This window comes from Strix aluco, chromosome W (assembly GCF_031877795.1).
Source record: "Strix aluco isolate bStrAlu1 chromosome W, bStrAlu1.hap1, whole genome shotgun sequence".
Classification (NCBI taxonomy): domain Eukaryota; kingdom Metazoa; phylum Chordata; class Aves; order Strigiformes; family Strigidae; genus Strix; species Strix aluco.
This window is the reverse complement of record NC_133970.1, coordinates 31,446,926-31,463,166: the sequence shown is the minus strand read 5'-3', so window position 1 is coordinate 31,463,166 and position 16,241 is coordinate 31,446,926. Positions and strand designations below refer to the sequence as shown.

At 45.1% G+C, this 16,241-nt stretch overlaps 1 pseudogene; it reads left to right on the top strand.

Annotated features, from left to right (window-relative positions):
• Window positions 1–12,353, top strand: part of LOC141917604 (myogenesis-regulating glycosidase-like) — a 28,894-nt pseudogene extending 16,541 nt beyond the window's left edge.
• The last annotated feature ends 3,888 nt before the right edge of the window (window positions 12,354–16,241 follow it).

Below are 16,241 nucleotides of genomic sequence, written 5' to 3'. Positions count from 1 at the left end.
CACGTGTGGATGCGATAGCAAGTATTATTCGAAAAGGTGTTCGGCGAGCAATATCTATTGCTGGAAAGGAACCGGATCGAGTAGTTGTGCCGTATGCACTAGACCTAATTCAGGCTATGTGTGAATCATCTATGTCCTTCTCGCTGGCTGTGATGAACAAATCCTATCAAATTGACAACCATTATCCAAAGCATCCACTATTTAAAACTGCTTTAACAATGACTACTGTTCCTGTCATTAGTCGACAACCTTTACAGGCTTTAACAGTATTTACAGATGCCAGCAGCAAGACCAAAACGGCAGGATTTGTTTGGAAGGAGAATGGAATATGGCAATCAGAATGCTTTGTTTGCGATACATCTGTACAGATTTTGGAGCTTAAAGCTGTGCTTAACCGCTGGAACATTCAAGATTTAAACATTGTGACTGATTCTTTATATGTGGCAGGTGTAGTACAACGAATCGAAAGGGCCTTGTTAGGACATGTAAACAATCCCACCCTTTTTCAGGCTTTTGTCGACTTACGAAATACTGTTAATCATCGCACGCATCGGGTTTTTATCATGCATATAAAGAGCCATACTAGGCTCCCTGGAGGTCTTGTAGAAGGCAACGCTCGAGCTGATCAGTTGGTTGCCGCTTTAGCAGACAAGCATAACATTGTTCAAGAAGCCTATAAATCTCATGCCTTTTTTCACCAGTCTGCAACTGCATTACGTAAGCAATTTAACATCCCTAAGACCCAAGCACGGGCGATAGTGGCTGCTTGTCCAGACTGTGCCACTCTCACACCGCTACAGGACGGTGGTGCGAATCCTCGTGGCTTACAGCCACGGGAAGTTTGGCAAACTGATATCACTGTGTTTCCGCCTTTTGGGCGTCTTCGCTACTTACATGTGTCAGTGGATACCTGTTCCTCATTTATATGGGCCTCTGCTCATGCTTCTGCCTCGGCAGCAGCAGCTCGTCAACATTGGACGCAAGCAATTGCGGTTATGGGGTGTCCAAAGAAAATTAAAACTGATAATGGTCCTGCATATCGGACAGCCTCCACCACTGCCTTTTTACAACATTGGGGAATTCAGCTTCTCCATGGAGTACCACACAACTCTACTGGGCAAGCAATCGTTGAGCGCGCCCATCGTATATTGAAACATCACCTTGTTATTTTGAAAAAACAGGGGGAGACAGGGGGTTCCCCTCATGAGATATTGGCAAAAACATTATTTGTTTTAAATTGGCTTAATATACGTGGAGGGCAAGATGAACCGCCTGCGCGAATACATATGCAAACAAACAAGCATGATTATTCTTTTCAAAGAATTCAAGTGCAATTGTATTCCCCTCAATCTGGGCAATGGGAGGGACCTATGCAGTTGCTAACTTGGGGAAGGGGTTATGCTTGTGTTTCTACAGGTAGTGATTCACCCAAGTGGGTCCCCACAAAGCGGGTGAAACCATGGATCGCAAAGAACGACAACACCAACCCTGTGTCCCGAGGCACTTCAGAGACACCAACATCGATTGAACTTGGTCCTGACGTCGTTGTTAATGGCACTACATCCAGCGAACAGTGAAGTTCTGTGTCTTTTACCGAACCTGCAGTCATTTTATGTGGGTATTCGAACACAGCCGCTCACCATAAAACAGCTTGAAGAACATGACACAGCTTGTACGGAACATGGTCTAAACTGTCGACCTTGGGTTTTGATACATTGTGCATGGTGTGACAGGGGAACTTGGAGAGTCACGCGTGCGCATGATCGGGAAAGTGTGTATAAATGTCACTTGTGTGCTGACCGGATTATCTTTTACACCGAAGCAGATTGGTTGTCTGATTTTATAGGTAGGTCAGTATATCAGCGATTAGCTGTTGGTACAGAAGGACAGATTAGAGTTTTTAGAGAACAACAGCAGTTTTCTAGGGCTTTAAGCCTAATTGAAGATCTTGGGCAAAGAGTTTTAGCAGAAATTAGTTTTGAGCTTTGTAAATGCTTAGCTTTGCAATGTATTAGGCAAAATAATAAGGTAGTAGATAGGAGCTGTGGTGTTGGAATAAATGTTCCTCGAAGTTGGCAGGTGCACAAGGATAACTGGAAAAGAGAGGTAAAACGATGGCGATGTGTCAAACGTGGGTGATGTTTATTTTGATTTGTTTTATAGCAGGTAGTGAAGGGATTTTCGACATTACACCCAGAACAAATATTTGGGTAACATGGACAAATACAGCTGGGATGTCAGATTTTTGTTTGAGTTTGCAACAGGTGGATAATCCTTTTCGAACCTGTTTGATTGGCATTCCGTCGCAGGAAAATGAAACTGACTTTGATGGGTACTGGAAACAACAGAGGGTGGACCTGACTAGTAGCGAAAGTGAAACTTGTTTAAGTCCAAATGGCATCTATGTTTGGCCCACTATGCATAGTGCGGCCTGGCAGAAGACAGTCATCGAAAATTTAAATCAATCAGCTCATTTACCTTTACAGGAGCTGGACTTGCTAGCTAGCGTTGTGCCTGTCGAGTATGTTGATGTTACTGCAACTAATATGCAGGACTGTAATGATACAGTTCCTCAACTCCAGCCAGTGAATGGCACAGGAGTGGTTTGGTTCGATGGCCCATGGTATGTTTGGTTGGCATGGAGTGGACAACAAGGCTTGTTTATAGGTTGTCAAAATGTAACAGGGCATTCTCCTTGGAATGATTTGAAAACAGGAGGGTTTACCATAAACACCAAAGGAGGTTTTAAACTTCCACCCGGAGTGTTTCCGATTTGTGGAGATAGAGCATGGCCTGGTATTCCTGTACGACCTGTTGGTGGTCCATGCTACCTTGGGCGGCTAACATTGTTTACTCCGCATATTGAATGCCAGTAGGAGACATGAGTCAAGATCACACGGATCTGTTCGAACCTTTGACGACACCTGCAACGACAACGTGCGGCTACCTTCATTAGCCACTGTTATAGCTACTTCTTTCTTCTTTCCGCAAGGAATGGCTGCCATAAATGCAAAAATATATACGTAGATTAGCATGTTGGAGTGAAAAGCCATTTAATCTAACTTCGCAAATGCTGAGTGCGCTGCTTACTGATGATGATAGTGTTAGGCATGCTACTTTGCAAAATCGTGCTGCTGTAGATTTTTATTATTGGCACATGGGCATAGATGTGAAGATTTTGAAGGAATGTGTTGCTTTAATTTGTCTGACCATTCGCAGAGCATACACCAACAATTAGCGAAAATGCAAGATAACATGAAGCATATTACAGAGGGACATGGTCCTTTTTCAGATGAGTGCGTGTACAGAACTTAGTAGAATATAAATGTAACCAGGATTGGGAAATAAATGGATGATCTGATCATCATATTGGTGTTGTGTCGTTCCTGTTCCCGCATGGAGAAGTAAGGACCCCAGCATGACCCCAACTAGCCAAAGGGCTATTCCATACCATAGAACATCATGCTCAGTATATAAACTGGGGGGAGTTGGCCAGGAGGGGCAGATTGCTGCTTGGGCATTGGTCAGTGGGTGGTGAGCAATTGCATTGTGCATCACTTGTCTTTCCTTGGGTTTTATTTATCTCTCTTTTTGCTATATTTCTTTTAATACAATTATTATCATTATTTATTATTATTCATGTTATTAATATAGTTTATTCTATTTTAGATATTAAACTGTTCTTATCTCAACCCATGAGTTTTACTTTTTTTCAATTCACTTCCCCATCCCCCTGGGAGGGAGAAGGAGTGAGCAAGTGGCTGCGTGGTGCTTAATTGCTGGCTAGGGTTAAACCACGACAACGATGAAGCCCAAAGATACAGTGATGTGCTACCACATGTGCTGGGAGGAGCTGGCAGCCGGCCTGGCAGTGGACCACACCCTGTTCTGGGAGGATGCCCACTAGTACAGGGGTTTGGAGATGAGCACCCAGCACGGGCCCATCCACCTGGCTGGCTACCAGGACCCCGTGCCCTACGTGACGAGTGACATCTACTCCTTTTGCGACAGCTTTGGTGGCATCCTGGATCACTACTGCCTCTCCTCCAATGCGTCAGCTATCAAGATCAACGACTCCGTGTCCTTCCACCTGGACTTCAATGCCACTGAGTGTGCCCTCTTCTTCCAGGCCCACTACAAGGACTCGCTCTACAAGCCCCCACTGGGGCAGCAGCCCTTTGCCAAGCTCAGCTACTGAGTGTGAGTGGTCTCTGTGAGAGATGACTTGTAAAAACAGATCCTGAAAGAAACAGGCCTGTGAGAAACAAAGACTGAGAAAAACAGTCTGAGAAAGAGATAAAAGATAGCAGGGGGAGTGGAGGCCCTCTGACCTAAGGAATGTCTCAAACACTCTCAAGTAACGAAACTATAGTCACAGGGTGGATAGTGTGGAGGTCAAAGCTGATAAGGCTGCCTGAATAACACAGGATGCAGCTGGAGGGGGGAGCCCTGTGGAGACAGGATGGTTCTGCTCTGGTGCACCTGGTCAAATTTCAAGGGCCATCTGTCCAGTGAATGACCTTTGCTTCATTATCCATGAAATGTATATTAAAGTTAACACCCCTCAATATGCTAATTATGATTAACAATATCATGCTGATTACATCATCCCATGAAACACCTCACCCCTCCCCATACATGGGATACGTAGGTATGTGGGTTGACCTAGGGGATGGACCCAAGGAAAATGTGTATAAGTTGAGAGGGGGCAAGGAGGGGGTGGGGGAGAGAGTGATGTGCGGAAAAAAACTCTACAACTCAGAGAGTTATAAAGCAGGTATGTTTACTCCGGTGCCGGGGTGCAAGGGGATTTCTCCACAAAGCTTGCACACCAACAGCACATTTTACCAAAAACTTATAGAGTGTGGATATACATATTCATTGGATTACATAACACAAACATACATATGAGTAAGGCTGGGTTAGTTCAAAAGGCTGGTGTCAGCAGTTTATGTTATCTTTGCACCTGTGCATTGCCTCCTGGTAGTTGTCTTCGGGGGTCTTTTGGAGGAAGGCTCGTAGTCTTTCTCACCTTGTACTTTTCCTTGGAGCATGTGCAGATGCTCTTAGCCAATTTCTTGAACTACAAGAGTGGTTCCCACTGGTTTACCACCTCTATCTTGTCTAAAAGCACCAGTCTATTCATTTCTACCACCCATATATGGCTATCTATCCATTACAAAGACTAAACTTGCTAGAGCACATCTGCTTTCCAAGGACACGTCTCTTATTTTTGCCGAACATAGAAATTCTTGGTAAGTTTCCACAGAAAACTGCTTTGTTTTGATGAACACATTAGTCCTTGGTAAGGTTCCACAGAACAGTCAGGGCAAGCAGGATTATTAAGCAATATTCAGAAATCATTATAAGTTGCTATAAGTAAATAAGTTGCAAAGTAGGTGATCATTTCCTTGTATCAAGAGTGAAGTGAAGCGAAGAAGGCGGATGCCTCCTTGAACCCTCACTGGCAGGATCAATGCAGAAACCCAGACCAGTGATCTCTATTTCTACCTCTCTCTCCATCTCTCTTCTTTTCTTTTTCCCCTTTTCCCTTATTACCATTAAGCAATGCAAGGCATACTATATCGCTTGCCATAGTTCGTTATATACTTAGCCAATTATGCATCCAATTGATACATCGTGGGAAATTAATAAATGTCTGTGTCTGGACTTTGAGACTTGTCTCACTGTTGTCAACTCCGTTGGGGATTTATGAATCTAAGTCACTTGTCTCCCTCGTCTGAGCGGGATGTGACAGGCTCTGACATCACCTCCATCCATAAGTACATGGTGCGCAGGTACTTCAACAAGCCCTCCAAGATCCCCGCCAAGAATGCCTTCTGCTACCCCATCTGGTCCACTTGGGCCCTCTACAAGATCAATATCAACCCTGATAAACTCGTGTGACTTGCTGAAAGCATTAAGAAGTACTGTTTTAACTGCAGCCACATTGAAATCAATGACATGTACATGACAGGGTCAAAGTCAAAGTCCCCATAGGCTTGCAAGTTCCCCAACGTAATGGAGATGTTTGCAAAACTGAAGGAGGATGGGTTTAAGGTCACCATGTGGACTCACCCTTTCATAAACTACAATTCCTCCAATTTTGGGGTGGGGATTGAGTGTCTGCTGTTCATCAAGGAGCCATTGGGGTGGTTGCCGGCCATGGTGGAGTGGTGGAACGGCATTGGGGCCATCCTGAATTTCACCAACCCGGCGGCCCGGGACTGGTTCCAGAGCCACCTGCACCAACTCCACCACAAATACGACAACTTGTCCTTTAAGTTTGATGATGGCAAGACCAGCTACCTGCCCAAGAAGTTCAACACCTTCCAGCTGCTCTTGGACCCCAGCATCTGGTCGCAGTGCTACATGGCAATGGCCATCCCCTTCTACGAGCTGACCAATGTTATAAGTAGATTTCTCAAATTGATGTGAGTCAGAGTCAATCAAAATTTCAATTGTTTATTTAGTAAGCGGTAACAAGCAAAACAGCGTTGGGCAGCCGGGGAGTTTTTGCTCCACCAACGGCGCGTACTCACTTCTCGAGGGTCTAATTGTATATGGTCTAATTTCAAAAATTCTTGGGCTAAGCACGACTGTTGGTTGTGTTGGAACAGTATGAGTAGTCTGAGTAGTCTCTTTGGGAGTGTGGGTTGTGGTTGTTGTAGTTTCCTCCTGTATGTTCAATGGAAATCAGAAAGATATAGTTTGATCTCCTGACCTGGTTCTTCTCAAATAAACTATGGACATTGGTTGGGTTGCAGTAAATGTATACCAACAGGTCTCTGATTCACAATGGGTTTGAGTTATTTTAGATTTTGTTTTGTCTTTGATAATGATTTGAGTAAAAGGGGGTTGACGGACGGTTTGAATTAAAGGGTGTCGACTTATTATCACATTTATATTGAATACTCTGCAGTTTATCTCTATCTCATCTCCTTTTTTAGTTGTCCAGGTATGGGATGAATTCTCTCATTTATATGTTTGGAGTGTTAGGTTATTGTTTAGTATGGTAGTTGTTAATTTTGTTCCATACAAATCTGTATTCATACTTCCTGTATGTTCATAATAAGCATCTGTTTAAGGTCATATAATTTGGTTAGTTAGGGTATGTTCAAAAGGTTGGTGGGATTGGTTAGTCGTTCTAGTTCATTCTGGTAGTGTATTCATTGTAGTTAATACACTTAGCCAGACTATCCAATAGCTCCAATAGAAGGTTGGCGGGATTATTTTATAGATTTGTATATTTTTTTTTTTTTTTTTTTTTAGTCTTTTTTGTATCAGGGTGTCTGGCACTCTCGTTTGGTCCTTCTCCCTCAGAGGCCCTTTTTTCTTCAGAGTAGGGTAGTAGAGTTTTCCCCACTTTGGTATGTCTCTGTCTCCTCTGCCTATTCTGTTGCTTAGAGCAGCAGGGTGTTCCATCTTTTCGGCAGCAGTCGTATTCTTCAGGGGTACGTTTGTCTCTACTCTGGGACACATAGGTCTCCCAGTTTTTATCTTTGATCTCGGGTTCACGACAGGGGACCCAGGGGATCTGTTTTCTACAGATCACCCTTAGGATCTGAGGGTGTTATTCAGTAGGTCAATTAGAGTGAGTGTACTCTTTTTCAGGATTTATCTCTTTAGTAAATATTTCCTATCAAGTTTTAGAATCTTCAATTATTTTCCTGTTTTTACTCCAATTTTTAGGGCTTGATTAGTTAATCTCCATTTTTGTTAATAACACTGATTATAACTAGACCGGAGATTTATTCCATGTCTATTATGAATCCCCCAGCCTTCTTTACATACATTACACTTTATGTATATAAAAGGAAAACAAATACAAGTTTCAATTGGATAAAATATTAGGGTCTCACTCATCGAGTCCTTCGTAGGTTCTTATCTCACAATGTGTAGAGAGTTCTTTCAGGTTTTCCGAAGGGTGACTCGTAGATCCCCAGGAGGGCTGGTCATTTTCCAGGTTGGATCCTGTATAGGTCCCTTTACTCGGCTTGCGTGTGTCCACCCCTTCTCAGCAGTCCGAACAGCAGTTTCTGTAGTGATAAGAGTAACATAGGGTCCTTCCCAACGGGGGGGTCAAAGAAGATTCTTTCCATGATTTGGTTAGTATTTTATCTCCTGGTTGGATTTGATGCATGGTCACATTCAATGGAGGTCTTTGTACTACCATCCCCTGGGCCTGTAGTTGTTTTCTCCTTGTCATTAGTTGTATTAGATAGGATTTTATCTTTAATTCTTTAAGTTGGGGGTGATTTGGTGGTATTTCTAAATCATAGGGTATCCCATATAACATTTCGAAGGGAGAAATACTTACATCGGTTCGGGGTTGAGTTTTGATATTTAATAATGCTAAAGGGAGATACTTTATCCATGATATTTTAGTTTCTAACATCAATTTGGTAAGTTGGTTTTTTTTATTTTTTATTCATACGTTCAACTTTTCCTGAGTTCTGCGAGTGTCATGGGGTATGGTATTGTCACTGTGTACCCAGGGTAGTCAAAGTCTCTTTGGTTACTCTGGATACAAAATGTGGACCCCTATCTGAGTCTATTGTTTCTATTGTTCCATACCGAGGTATAATTTCTTCAAGTAATATTCTTGTTACTGTGTGAGCTGTGGCTCAGGTTGTGGGAAAGGTTTCTACAAATTGGGTTAAATGATCTATAATTACTAATAGGTATTTATACCTCCCCACCTTTGGTAATTCGGCAAAGTCTATTTGTATTTTTGCAAAAGGTCTATGAGTCAATTCTTGTCCCCCATATACTTGTTTTCTTATTTGATGTTTATTTACTTTTTGACAAACGAGACATTCTCCTATCACTTGTTTGGTTATATCATATATCCCAATGTACATGTATTTAGTTGTAAATTGATCCACTAATGTCTGAGTTTCCCAATGAGTGTTTTTATGGAATTGCTGTATTATCTTGGTAGTTATGGGTTTTGGGAGAACTTCTCGGCTGTCCGGGAGTTCTCATTTTCCATTAGCTTTCTGTTTAATCCCCATTTGATTTAATTTTGTTTGTTCTTGAATAGTAAAGTTTAAAGTTTCATAGGGTTTTCCATGGAAAAAGCACTACTTAAACCCTGGTCTTTCACATACACATTCTATGCTGTCTACCCCGAAATCGTCCCAGCAAACATAACAGGGGAGGTAATTATCTCCACAATTAACACACCGCTTTCTGGTCTTTATCGGATCATCCAAGTGCAGTGCTAATAGCGCTGCTCTCTTTACCTCTTGATCAGTAAGGTTATTCCCCCGTACTAAAGGATTGAGTCCCCTCTAGTGTCCCTTTAAGTGTACTACCGCAATTTTGCTGGGTCCTCGTATAGTTTGTAAAATTTGTGATATTAACTTCTGATGTACTAGGTCCTTTCCCCGAGAATTGATTAAGCCTCTCTCTTCCCATATTTTTCAAAGGTATGTACTACTCCAAAGGTATATCTAGAACCGGTATATATAGTTCCCACTTTTTCTTTTAGTAATTGTAAAGCCTTTAATACTGCATATCATTCGTATGCCTGTGCATATTCATTTTCTTCCAAACTAAAGGGTTCCTTTGAATTGACATAAATGTTTAAGGTTTGACAGACCCACTCTTCAAAGGACCCCAAAAAAAAAACCCAGGTCAATAGAGATGGTCGCCCTTGATTTGTTTCTCTCCCCGAATCTCCATATAATAATAAATCATTTCTACTTTGTTTTTACCCCGCCTAAAGGGGTAATTTTCCCAATGGTTTAACATTAAGCTTAAAGGGCTATCTGGTGGTATTTGGGGGTACCTCACCTTGGGTCCCACACCACCCATGGGATCAGAAGGCTTGCTCTTCTTCTGTCCCATCTTCCGGAGTGCCTTCACACACTCACACAATTCGCTTCCCCCTTTTCGTGACCCAGTCCCTCGCGGGATATGGGAACTGCACTACCGAGGGGTCCGCACTCGCTTCGCCCTGCTGGGCGTCTCACACACCACGTTCCGGGAAACCCAACCCCAACCGAACGGATAACCGGCCTATACTCACGCAACCCTGCGTCTTCGTCCGGGGCTTCGTGCACAAAGATTACAGGGTTACCGGTATTCTTTTGCTTGTTGCCGAGTTTTGGAGTTCGTCGGTAGAGGGTGTGATGTGATAGCACTCAGTCGGGGCCGCTGAACTCAGCGGGGCGCGCCTCCCCGTATGGGGCTTCCCACCAGACTGCCTCTATCCGAGTCACGGCACCAATTTTGTTATAAGTAGATTTCTCAAATTGATGTGAGTCAGAGCCAATCAAAATTTCAATTGTTTATTTAGCAAGCGGCAACAAGCAAAACAGCGCTGGGCGGCCGGGGAGTCCTTGCTCCACCAACGGTGCGCACTCACTTCCCGAGGGTCCGTCTTTTTTATATCCTCCGCCTTCCGGTATCGGGTCTCTCTGAGGGGCGTACTCTGCGTCTGCGCACTTTGCAGTTAGGGGGTCGCTCCATCCGGGTCTTCCTCGCGTCACCAACTCCTTGTATTTCCTGCTTTCCTGAGAGTGGCTCACAAAGCTTTTGTTTATATCTTACAGAATATAGACACTACCCCCTTTTTTCTTCTTCTTCTCCCCTTTGTCTTTCTCCCCTTTGTCCTTCTTCCCTTTCTCCCTCTTTTCAGTCTTTTGCATAGTAGGAGTCCTTGCTTCAGCATTTCAACTTAGATAAGCACTTGCAGTCAGTTAGTCGTTACACAGTGTAATAGTTAAGATTAAGCTTAGGTCTACATAGTTTATGGAATAACATGTCACGAGCTCCCAGTATCTTTAATGGAATTTGATGAACAAACAGTTTACTGTCTATCACAACCAAGATGTGGGTGGGCTACCAGTCACAGAACATCTCCTGCTTCTTCCGCATCACTGACCGTGACTCCGTCTGGGTCTACGAGCTTGGCCTCAAGTCCCTCATCCCCATGGTGCTCACCATCAGCATGCTGGGGTACCCCTTCATATCCGCTGACATTATTGGGGGGAATTTTTTTCCCCAATAAGACAGATGGGGCAGTGGAGATCCTGGATCAGGAGCTATACGTGCAGTGGCTGGAGCTGTCGGCCTTCATGCTCTCCATGCCGTTTTCCATCCCTCCCTGGCTCTTCAGCAAGGAGGTGGTGGAGATCACATAGAGGTTCACAGAGCAACATGAGTCGCTGGTGGCCCCATGTCACGACCCGGATTGGAAGCCCAGAGAGTCGCAATGGTTCTGTGATCCCCTCGGGTTAAATTAAGGTGAAACAACACCAAATGACCGGTTAAAATGTTTTACTTGCAGTAGAAAACAATTTAAACTTGGAAAAGGATAATAAGCAATGTGGTCTCTTATAAATGTATAAGAAAGGCAAGAAAGGGAAGAAAAGAAAAAGAAAGGAGAGAAAGAGAGTCAAAGAAATCCAGATCACCACCCCTGGATCCAGTGTTGTCTCAGGCCCGGTAGTCTTGGGTGGGGGGTGTACACACAGGAAAGTATTCTGTTGCCTTTTAGATTCATCTTATCAGCTGATTAGCATACTAGACGAGGAGGGGCAGGTATTCCACAAACTCATTTTCATGAGAGATGAGGAAAAAGGTGGAGCATGGGTTCTGCCCATGCATTGAGGAGGAAGTGGGGTGCACCACCCATTGTCCAATTGAGTTGGTGGTCATATTCACCCTGCCCACCTTTGGTTTTTCCTCTGTTCTCACAGATTTTTGCTGACTTCATGCTTCTTGAGAAATCATCCAGCTTCTGGGGCAGAAATGCTCACCTCTTATCAGGCCTTTATCACCTCTTCGGGCTTACACAATGGAGCCAGTGATTATTGATCCTTGTGCTTGATGAGAAACATTTGGTTTCACTCAGTCCAGTTTCCCCCCCTTTGAGGCTTAGCTAAGGAGTTTGTCAATACAACTACAAGGGAGTGGGAGGGTGCATCCTTCCATACACTCCCGCTTCTTTGGGTGACATTCCTTAGACTAATCACAAAGTCCACAGCTTGTCCTTGAGGTTTTCTGTGTCCATGAATGTTTGAGACATTACTTCCTTCAGTTCCTTACACTCCGCTGCTGCTGGAGCTGACCAGGGAGGTCACCAACACAGGTGACCCCATCATCTGGCCCATCTGGTGGATCTCACTCCGTGACAAGGCTTCTCACAGAATCCGCTCCCTCATTGGGGACACCCTCATGGTGGCATCCGTCCTGGAGATGAACAAGCGGAGCATGATGTCTACCTGCCGACAGGCAAGTGGCACAGATGCAAGGGGGAGTTGTTTGAGAAGACTCCGGTGCTGCTCACGGGCTATCCTGTTGACCTGGATGAAGTCATCTGTTTCCTCTGGGTTTCCTAACAGGCTCTTCCATCAGCTTTGCAATGGTCTCAAAGATTAATTAACCACTGACTTTAATGCTCTGAGAATTGTAATAGTTTTTAAAGTAGAAATACCTTGGTATGAAATTCGAAGAAAACATGACCTCTGTTTTGTGTGGCAAATGCTGTAGAATAACTTACTTATTAAAATATATTGGATGTATGTCTTGGTTATTGCAGTATGACAAATATAACATATAGAAGCAGTCTCTGCTCATAATCTTTTTCCCAGCAAAAATGCCACACACGCTTCTGATTTATAGAGGAAATTACATGGACTCCTTTGTTATCCAGTTTCCCAGCTGATCCCTTGAGATATTTATAACTTTCATTTACTTAGTGAAGGAAGCAGTTGGAGCAGAGTACTTTTTTACAAAAAACAGTCTGTGATTGTCCTGAAGAGGAAGGCACCAAATTTTCATCCTGCATGTCAGATGGGTGCTGATGCAGGAGCAAGGGGAGTTTGACTTTCCCATGGCCTGAGTTATCTGAGCAAGCATAAAGAAGCTATAGCACTCGCTAACACTGTGGCAACCATTTTCCCCCTTTTATTGGAAGATATTATTGAGAACCATGTGTTGCATTTAAGGTAATGAATTAATTTGGTAAGAGATGAATCCCCTTGCGTTCTAGCCGATCCTCAGAGATCAGAGGGGCTAGGGGCGGCTGGACTTATCTCTTAATACCTATGCCAATTATGGCCTTAACTATAGGCCTGACACCAGATGCACGAACAGCCCGTATGCTGTAGGTCCGGTGGCATTCAAGAGAAGCAGTCAGGTTCACAAATAGTACGGTTTATTCTGATGCAACATCTACAGATTCTTTGAGATTGCCTACAATAAATGCACAAACTGCAGGTTGGCTATATAGCACTGCACACAAAAAAACGATTGCAATCACACACACTTAATTCCCAGGTAATCGCTCGGCGTAGCCGAGGGCCCAAATCTTGGCAAAAGGCGCCCCTTCTCGGGGGATAGGGAGGAGCACAAACCCATCTATCTGCCCCTCCGACTTGGTGTTGGATTATCGTCCCTCCGAGTTAGATACAAACTCGGGGTAGTATTTATCATAGTATGTATGTGTGAGTGGGTGGGACTGTGGTCAAGCCATTGTTTCTTGAGTAACGACACAGCACATTCCTTGGTGCAAGGTGTGCGCTGGTTTTGTGGGAAAAGAGGAAGAATGAGAGATAAGGTCTGCAGAGTACTGCAAAACAGTCCTTGAGAGAAGGGGAAGAGCAGGAGATCAATCTGCATAGTCATGTCAAATGTTCCTTGAGAAAAGTGGAAGAATGGGACCGCGTGGCCTCCACCTCGCTTCGCATTCCTCCTTGGTGCCACGGCAACACAAATCACTGGATCTCCATCCCGTCCTGTGTTTGTTCCGGGCACCATGTGTTAAGGAAATGTGTGTTTTGCAGTTTTTTTGCTGTTTTGCTTTTTCCACACTTCCAACACCATGTCTGTGGTGTGGATTTGGCCAAGCCTGTTAGCATGTGGTGAAATCTCACTGACAGTCAAGATCAAAACCCAGCACCAAGTCATGCATGGGTTAGGACCTAATAGGATCCATGTGTGTTTTGGGACCACATTTAGATCTGAAGCATGCAATCTATCAGATCACAAGAGAGGACTTGGCCATCATCCTCCTGAGAGCTTGGACAAGTAACAAACCAGCCTGAGTGCTCTTCTGCCTCAGTTTCTCCATGGAAAATGTCCTCCCATGCCACTGGCTGTGTTGATGGAGATTCCTGACCATGAGCCAGCATCCTTCTGCCCATGGAGGTGACTGATGGGTGAAGGCATCTCAGCCAGCACCTGCAGGCTTGGGGAAAGAGGGCTGGCTGTGAAATGCTCTCCATTCTTGGTCCAATCTTCCGTGTTTCTAAGCAAAGAGAAGTTTAAAGGTGACATGACTGAGCAGTTTAGGAGAGTCCTGGGGTCTCTGGGCTGTGATGCACTTTCCCAAAGCTAGAGACTGATTCCTTTGTCAAACCCAGTGGGCTGCTAGTGGGTACCTGGAAGGTAAAGCTGTACACAGCTCCAAAGCAGGAGAAAGCCCCTTTCCTTAGGGATTTGCCCCAGAGCTGGTCCATATAATGAGTAAACAGGGGCTGGAGAGCATCACAGTCACTCCAGAGCTGGTTTGGTCCTCATGTGAAGCAGGCCCAAAAGCCAGCTCACACCCCCATCACGATCAACATGGTCACAGAATCACAGAGTCACAGAATCACAGAATCAACTAGGTTGGAAAGGACCTTGAAGAACATCTAGTCCAACCATTAACCTAGCACTGCCACTTCCCATCTACACCATATCTCTCAGCGCTATGTCGACCCGACTCTTAAACACCTCCAGGGATGGGGACTCCACCACCTCCCTGGGCAATCCATTACACTGCCTAATAACCTGTTCTGTAAAGAAATACTTCCTGACATCTAGTCTAAACCTTCCCTGGCACAACTTGAGGCCATTCCCTCTTGTCCTATGGCTTGTTACTTGGTTAAAGAGGCTCATCTCCAGCTCTCTGCAACCTCCTTTCAGACAGCTGTAGAAGGCGATGAGGTCTCCCCTCAGCCTCCTCTTCTCCAGACTAAACAACCCCAGTTCCCTCAGCCGCTCCTCGTACGACATGTGCTCCAGACCCTTCACCAGCCTCGTTGCCCTTCTTTGGACACGCTCGAGTAATTCAATGTCCTTTTTGTAGTGAGGGGCCCAAAACTGAACACAGTAATCGAGGTGCGACCTCACCAGTGCCGAGTACAGGGGCAAGATCACTTCCCTGTCCTTGCTGGCCATGCTATTTCTGATACAAGCCAGGATGCCATTGGCCTTCTTGGCCACCTGGGCACACTGCTGGCTCACATTCAGCCAGCTGTCAATCAACACCCCCAGGTCCCTCTCTGACTGGCAGCTCTCCAGCCACTCCTCCCTAAGCCTGTAGCGCTGCTGGGGGTTGTTGTGACCCAAGTGCAGCACCCGGCATTTAGCCTTATTGAACCTCATGCAGTTGGCCTTAGCCCATCGCTCCAGCCTGTCCAGGTCTCTCTGCAGAGCCTCCCTACCCTCAAGCAGATCAACACTCCCACCCAGCTTGGTGTCGTCTGCAAACTTACTGAGGGTGCATTCGATCCCCTCGTCTAGATCATCAATAAATATGTTAAACAAGAGTGGCCCCAAAACCGAGCCCTGGGGGACACCACTCGTGACCGGCCTCCAACTGGATTTAACTCCGTTCACCACAACTCTTTGGGCCCGGCCATCCAGCCAGTTTTTTACCCAGCAAAGCGTGCGATCATCTAAGCCTCGAGCAGCCAGTTTCGCCAGGAGAATGCTGTGGGAAACGATGTCAAAGGCCTTGCTAAAGTCAAGGTAAACTACATCCACAGCCTTTCCCTCATCCAATAAGCAGGTCACTCTGTCGTAGAAGGAGATCAGGTTTGTCAAGCAGGACCTGTCTTTCATAAACCCATGCTGACTGGGCCTGATCCCCTGGTTGTCCTGCATGTGTTGTAAGATGGTACTCTGGATGAGCTGCTCCATCAGCTTCCCGGGTACTGAAGTCAAGCTGACAGGCCTGTAATTTCCTGGATCATCCTTCCGACCCTTCTTATAGATGGGCGTCACACTGGCCAATTTCCAATCTGTCGGGACCTCCCCGGTCAGCCAGGACTGCTGGTAAATGCTGGAAAGCGGCTTGGCGAGCACCCCAGCCAGCTCCTTCAGCACCCTCGGGTGTATCCCATCCGGTCCCATAGACTTGTGTGTGTCTATGTGATATAGCAGGTCACTGACTCTCTCCTGGATTGCGGGGGGTCACAGCAGCACAAGAGCAGTGCCAAGAGAGACAAGCCAGAACATCT